This window comes from Mus caroli, unplaced genomic scaffold, assembly GCF_978045245.1.
Source record: "Mus caroli unplaced genomic scaffold, Mus_caroli_1 scaffold_12, whole genome shotgun sequence".
Classification (NCBI taxonomy): Eukaryota; Metazoa; Chordata; class Mammalia; order Rodentia; family Muridae; genus Mus; species Mus caroli.
This window is the reverse complement of record NW_028227267.1, coordinates 6,292,119-6,300,115: the sequence shown is the minus strand read 5'-3', so window position 1 is coordinate 6,300,115 and position 7,997 is coordinate 6,292,119.

Sequence of the window (7,997 nt, the reverse complement as noted above, 5' to 3'; positions counted from 1 at the left end):
TGATCTCACTTATGAAACTGTATAATGTAGAGAAGTAGACTGTAACATTGTGGTCTCTAGAGGCTGAGGCGAGGAGCAAAGGGGAAAGGGTGTATTGGTCAGTGGTCATAGAGCTAGGCAGGAATTTGTTGAATGGTAGGGCTATTATAGCTAATCACAATGTATCATCTTATTCAGAACATTGAAGAGGCAGGATTAGAGAGTTCTGTCGTCAAAATAATAAATGTTTGAGGTGGTGTTGGATAAAGTGCATAACCCCTTGACGCACACACTGCATTGTGCTCCATTAACATATGCAGCTCTTTGTCAACACATAACTTGTTCATGGATTAATAAGTTCCTTTGAATTATAGATATACCCTAGAGATAACCAGAAAAGGAAACTTTCCATAAGTTCATTTATTTTTGTGTCGAATTCTAAAGTTTGCTGATTTTGCTTTTCACTTATCTTCTAAGAAAGCAAGTTCCCTTGAAGTTGGAATCCTACATTCTGAGGGACTCTTGTAAGCCCTGTATTTGTGTGTGTGTGTGTGTGTGTGTGTGTGTGTGTGTGTGTGTATCACTGAGTCCAGTATGGTAGTGCCAACTATAGTTCTTATCCTTCCCCCTCAATGAAAACATGATTCTGATGCTCTGCTTAGGTGAGTCATGAGTGTTATGGCCTGAAAATAAGTTTTGTGTAGTTCCTGCTTTGAGAAATTAATTGACATTTATTGCTATTAATTGTTCAATAGATGCTGAAGAGAAGGGTGAATGTTGCAGTAAATCTCCTCCCAAATATGCCCCAGCAATGAAAACACAATACAGTTAATGTGACTACATGCTGTGCACCTAGATTGGGCAGATCTACTGCTACACTATCCCTTATAGCTTACAGTTTCTCCAAGCCATGTGCTTCTGCTCCACTTTTCTCCATCTTCCTCCTCCTCTGCATCCTCTCCCTCTTCCATTTTCTCCTTCTTCTCTCCCTCTCAACTTCTGCTCCACCTTCCCTTTTATCTGCCCAATTATCAGCTCTCCTTTATTTTACAAATTAAGGTGGGAAGCAGGTTTATAGGAAATCACCTGAGTGCTGACTCATTCCTTGTTCACATCCCCTCACAGGAGAACATAATTAACATGGAATATAATTAGCCCCAGGGATATCCACAACGTTTCCCTCTTTCTGTCCAATTAAAAGAGTATTTTATCTCAGATATAATTGAACATAACTATTACTATTTTGTAATTTATAAAGTACAAGAGACCTAATACCCAGTCCATCATCTTTGTTAATTAAACAGAACCTCTGTCATCTGTCCTTACTTAAAAGACTTGTAATTCTACTTCTGGCTATGTCTTGGCTTTAGATTGAATGCTATCTGAAAACCATTCTCTCAGAACTGTTCCTCTCAAAGTAAAAAGCCTGGGTTGACTAGGAGACTATGTAGTTTTTCAACCCCATCAGAAATCCAAGAATGACTGATATTAACTGAAAATATATAGGAAGCCTAAAACAGCTTCCAAAACTTAGCCAATCCTTAGAGATTGCTGATCACCTGGACAGTCCCTTACTTCAGCATGTTGGAGTATCAGTCTTCAGCCTACTGCCCAGGGTCATCTGACAGACTTAGAGAAACAGGAATATTAAGGACTAGCCTACTCTGTCTCAGCAGAATCAAGCTGTCCTAATCTGTAATTGTGTTCTTTCTTTGGACAGTATTATGTTTGTAGATGAAATGAGGCAATTCTTGACTAGTGGCTATTTCACCACAACTGGAGTAACTCAAAGAAGTGAAAGACCCCCATTTCCAGAGAGACCCTCACTCAAGTCCTGGGATGAGTCGACGTCCCAATAACTCTAGAGAAACCGTTCTTGATGCAATATCGCATGAGGTTTATTCAGGAATCAGCATGCTGAGGCTGAGCTCGTAACCTGCACAGGGGGCAGAGAGATTGACCCCCAGCAGTTGCATTTGAGGGTTTTTAAAAAATAAACCACAAAGTGAGGGGAGGATAAGACCACAAAGAATGGAGAAGCTGAGTAAACATCATAAGAATGGGGATGACGAATTACAGCTCATCTCTCATGGAAAGGTTACAGGCTATCTTTGGCGAACATTCTTGGTCCCTTACACAATGAGTCAGGCATCTGGGTAGGTCACCCAGTGGTCATCATTCTCTCAGGCTAAAGGTGAAAGAACAAAGAACTCCATGCTGGGCTTTATTTCTAGGGGTCTAAGAAACACATTGAGTCTTACAGAAGCTCAGTTTCCTCTCTGAATCCAAGACAGGGAAAGCTGTCAGGGGCAGACTGGTCTCAACAACAAATGAATAAATAACATTAAACGTCACATTCTGTGGATCTCTGACATTTTTGAAAACCTACTATGTGAAGTAATCTAGACTGTTGTCTGTTAACTACTCTCAGCCATTTCTAATTAAAATAAATGAAAACACCCTAAAGATAAACTCAGAGCCATCAATTTCCTATTTGGCTCTTAACTCACAGGCTTAAATATCTCAGATCTGTTTATAATAACAGCAATAGAAGGATTGGGTTCAAGCCTTGTACTTCAAAACTTTTAGTATCAAAGACAACCTATAATAACCACCCCCAGTCCCAAAACCTAGGGAACTGGGATGATGACTCTTCATAACTTTTTCAAGATGAAGATGGGCATTGAGATATTTTAAAGGGAGGGGGAAGAGAAGGGAAAATGGGGGAGTTGGTTGGCCTTAAGAAGGCCTCAACCAGCCGGGCGTGCTGGTGCACACCTTTAGTCCCAGCACTTGGGAGGGAGAGGCAGGAGGATTTCTGAGTTCAGGGCCAGCCTGGTCTACAAAGTGAGTTCCAGGACAGCCAGGGCTATATAGAGAAACCCTGTCTCGAAAAACCAAAAAAAATAAAAAAATAAAAAGAAGGCCCCAACCAATGGTTGTATTAGTCTCTGATGTCTGTGTTCTCACTGGATCTGGATGAAAAACCAAGACATCAGGAGTTAAGGCAGGTCAGTTCAGCATGTCTGATAATGAAATTCACCAAGGCTATATATTCTTTAATATATAAATCTCAAAACAAGATTTTAGTATCATCAAGATAAACTTTTTGTTTGATTCTCTGGAATCTAGCTCTCAGGGGGTCTCCCTTTATCAAGTCTGATCCATATAACCTTCAAAGATGTAAATACCTTAATCACCTTTTCCAAAAACAGAAAAAAAAAAAAAAACCTTTTCCCCAAATCAGCATATCCTTGAGCCTGTAACCAGGAAAACCTGCAGCTTGCCCTCTGTCCTAGAGGAACAATAAAACCACCACAATACTCAAAATCATGCACATTTTAGCCTATTTAGGTAGGCCTTTCTAATTTGTCATGTCAGGATTTAAACCCAAAATTCCCCTGGAGCGCACGTTAGACGGAATATGAGTATCCTGTAAGACTTATTAGAGCACTATATTTTTATACCTTCTTCAAGTATCAAAAGGTTATATTTCTCTCTTTATAAAAATGAATTACCTGGTCCGGAGTCCTTTGTACCTTTGTCTCCCAATTATTTATTCACAGGGAAAAGCTGAATGTGAAAAGATCCGAGTTGTTTATGTCCCTTTTTGGAGATGGGGGAGGCAGGGTAGGGAGCGAAACACAAAAAGTCTCTCTCAGGCATAGATGTCTCTTGCTGTTCTCTGTAGGCCCTTTAAATCTAGTCAGTTTCAAATTCATACTTGTACAGCCTAGATCACTGCCCAAGCCCCATGCTAAGGTTGGGTGTCAGTGAATTTTTATCTCAGGTTAGTTGAATTCAAACCAATACATTGGGCGCCATTTTGTTGCAGTAAATCTCTTCCCAAATGTGACCCGGCAATGAAAACACAATACAGTAAATATGACTACAGGTCAAGATATTAACTTCAACTATTTCTCAATTAATTCTTAGTGTTTAGGTTCTTATGAAATGCTGAAAAACATTGCTTCACTGTATAATGTCAGAGATGAGTTTTATGCTCTCCAGAGTATCCATGAACACCACTCTTCTTATCGAATATTTCTAAAACACAGCGTTTGTAGAACAAAGAGAACAAAGTGCTGTTGCATACAGCACTGTAGGGCAAGCTCACATGAAAACTGTTGTAGGAGAAAAATAGACATGAGAAAATTGCCCACTGCCTGATCCCATGGATATGAAGTTTTAACCCAGACTCATCAGTTTGCAGGGTTACACATTAGGGGGTGCAGAGCACTCGGAAAGGCTTGTGTTGGCACATGCTAATGTTCTGTTTTGTAGTACATTTACGGCTCTCAAGAGCATGTTCTGAGGATGGAAATTTGTATACTTATGAGCTAAGAATTTCTGATTGTTCCTTTCGGTGCAAATATCCAGGGGTATTTTTAAAAAGTCATTTTATGTAAAGGCTATATATAAAACTGGATTGACAGGTTCACCACAAACTTGATAAATTTTGACACTAAAATTAAGCACAAAAAGAAACTTTCCAAGATGGCTGCCTCTAGAAAGCAGAAAAGTGGCTGAGTTTATTTTTGTATTTTCATGTTCTGTCTAAATTTTTATGTTGTAAGCATATTTGTAAAACATTTCAATCTACTGAGTTATTTAGAAGTTTTTGTTTTAGAACAAATTGACATTATAAACATAGAAGCCAATAAAAGATCTCACACCAACAATTTCAAAAGCTGAGACTTGAGAACAGAAACTAACACAAAAGAAAAAGCCAAAAGGCGACACATGGAAATCAGGGACATTCACACTGACTTCACCCTTCATAAGTATCATTTTTCCAGGGTCACTTTTTACTTGCATTGCTACATAGAAAGCAAGGTTCCTGGGATGAAACTTTGTCAAGGAGAAAATGACCTTTCATGGGCTTCCAAAACAGAACCAGGGAACAAGTGATAAACAGAGTAAAAAAAAACAAGATTTTTGCCAAAGCTCAGGGAATGCTTGAAATGCCTGAAAAAGCATCTTATGGTCTTACATATCTTTCATTTTGTGACAGTTATAAAATTGGATAGAAATGCATGTGTGTCTGCAGTAAGAATTTTTAAAGCCTTCTTTTATCATTTCCCCTTGACGTTCTACAACAGTGAAGCATTTTCAAGGACATTACACATTTACTGTTAAACATACTGAAGTTTCCAACTAAGAAGACAATGCACTTCTGGAGCAGGAGAGATAGTGCTGTGTTCCTCTATCTGGGTCTCTAACTCTGGTCCAGAGTCACTCATTCTGGTAACATTGAGCATCTCAGGAAAGTAGAGGTATTGTGGCTGCAGTGAGCAGGAAGGCCAGTGCTACTGAGGCCAGTCAGTGTGGCACTCCTTGACTGAAGTTGGAGAGTCTCATACTTAGGTCTTTCTGGCTGTAAGAACAATTCTGCATTCAAAAAGAAACAAAATAGTGGTAATTCTTCACTTGATATGGACTAGTCAATTATGTGTGTGCATTACACATACATACAAACACACACACACACACACACACACACACAGACACACCCCTCAGCAATGACAGGTCATTCTAGTGAAAACCTATGCTCTGGAGTCCATCTCTGGGCTTAAATCCTGACTCCTCCATTGGTTATGACATCAAGTAGATTATCCAGCCTGCCTGGATCTAACTAAGCTTGGTCACTTATAAAACTGTAGTGGCCTATTTCTTTATTCTAGGATTAAGAAGATTATATTAAAAAACCTATAATTATCCCCTTTCTCCTTTACTGTGAGACAATTTTAAGCTTTCTTGGTAGGCATTATTGAAAGAACATTAACTGAGTTCATTTTATCTTTCAGACTTACAGGTCTCACACTTTCTGCTCTGTTTAATTTCCCAGACAGATGTGTGTCTTTCTTTTTGTTCGGTGTGAACCACATGTGGAACTTAGTTTTCATTCCCTGACTTTTATAAAGTCTCTTTTGAGGATTAGCTAGTGAGGTGACCATGTTCCAACTATAAACCCTATGAGAGTTCTCAATACAAGTTAGACATGAGCTATGGATGCATACATGTGGTCAATTACTGTTGGTATGAATCTTGGTTCATGTGAGATCACTGCACTGATCAGTATAAAAATTATTCAGAAGTATAAACAAATATACTTTAGACAGATAAGATAATTTCTGGAGTCAGTTGGGAAGGCCCAAGTTGTCTGCGTTTTTTGGTTGTTGTTTGTTTGTTTGTTTGTTTTGCTATTATCATTGTTCTTTTGTTTGTTCATTCATTTTTTAAAATATGGCCTCACTATGTATCACTGGGTGCCCAGGAATTTACTATGTAGAAGAAGCTGGCCATTAACTCATAGAGATCGACCTGCCCCTACCACACTCCTTCCCACGTGCTGGGATTCAAGCTGTTTAATATTATAACTGGACTTAAATTCTTAAGAGGTCATTGTTTTACCTATCTCTGAGTCTCTGTTGGATATTTTTCCATGATTTTTGGGTTACATCTATGCCTTACAATCTTGCCATTAGGATCTTTTGCTTTAATTAAAGAACTTGGACAGTCAACTGTAGTTCAATTGACATATGGAGCAATGTAGTCCAAGTGGACATGCAGGTGTTTATGAAGTGTGTGTCTGCTAAGTGTAGAGGTATAGATCCAAGTGGCAAGATTGTTTATGGGCATATAGCTTAATATTAAATATCTTGAGACTACAAAAAGAATTCATATTTCCTAATTTATGCATCAGGCATCAAAATTCAGGCCAAAAGGTCTTGACCACCTCTATCTTTCCTCTTTCTTTTGTTTTCTCTTCTCTTCTCTTCTCTTCTCTTCTCTTCTCTTCTCTTCTCTTCTCTTCTCTTCTCTTCTCTTCTCTTCTCTTCTCTTCTCTTCTCTTCTTTTTTTTACAGTTTTTTTAATTAGGTATTTTCTTCATTTACATTTCAAATGCTATCACAAAATCCCCCATACCCCCCCCACTCCCCTACCCACCCACTCTCACTTCTTGGCCTGGTGTTCCCCTCTACTGAGGCATATAAAGTTTGCAAAACCAAGGGGCCTCTGTTGCCAATGATGGCCTACTATGCCATCTTCTGATACAAATGCAGCTAGAGCTCTGGGGGGTACTGGATAGTTCATATTGTTGTTCCATCAATAGGGTTTCAGACCCCTTTAGTTCCTTGGGTACTTTCTCTAGATCCTCCATTGGGGGCCCTGTGTTCCATCCAATAGCTGTGAGCATCCACTTCTGTGTTTGCCAGGCCCCGAAATAGCCTCCCAAGAGACAGCTATATCAGGGTCCTTTCAGCAAAATCTTGCTGGTGTATGCAATGTTGTCAGCGTTTGGAGGATGATTATTAGATGGATCACTGGGTGTGACAGCATCTACATGGTCCATCCTTTCGTTTCAGCTCCAAACTTTGTCTCTGTAACTCTTTCCATGGGTGTTTTGTTCCCAATTCTAAGAAGGGGCAAAGTGTCCACAATTTTTTCTTCTTTCTTGTTGAGTATCATGTGTTTTGCAAATTGTATCTTGCTTCTTGGGTATTCTAAGTTTCTGGGCTAATATCCATTTATCAGTGAGTACATATCATGTGAATTCTTTTGTGATTGGGTTATCTCACTCAGGATGATGCCCTCCAGGTCCATCCATTTGCCTAGGAATTTCATAAATTCATTCTTTTTAATAGCTGAGTAGTACCCCATTATGTAAATGTACCACATTCTGTATTCATTCCTCTGTTGAGGGACATCTGGGTTCTTTCCAGCTTCTGGCTATTATAAATAAGGCTCCTATGAACATAGTGGAGCATGTGTCCTTCTGACCAGTTGGAACATCTTCTGGATATATGCCCAGGAGAGGTATTGCAGGATCCTCTGGTAGTACTATGTCCAATTTTCTGAGAAACGGCCAGACTGATTTCCAGAGTGGTTGTACAATCTTGCAATCCCACCAACAATGGAGGAGTCTTCCTCTTTCTCCACATCCTCGCCAGCATCTGCTGTCACCTGGGTTTTTGATCTTAGCCATTCTGACTGGTGTGAGGTGGAATCTCAGG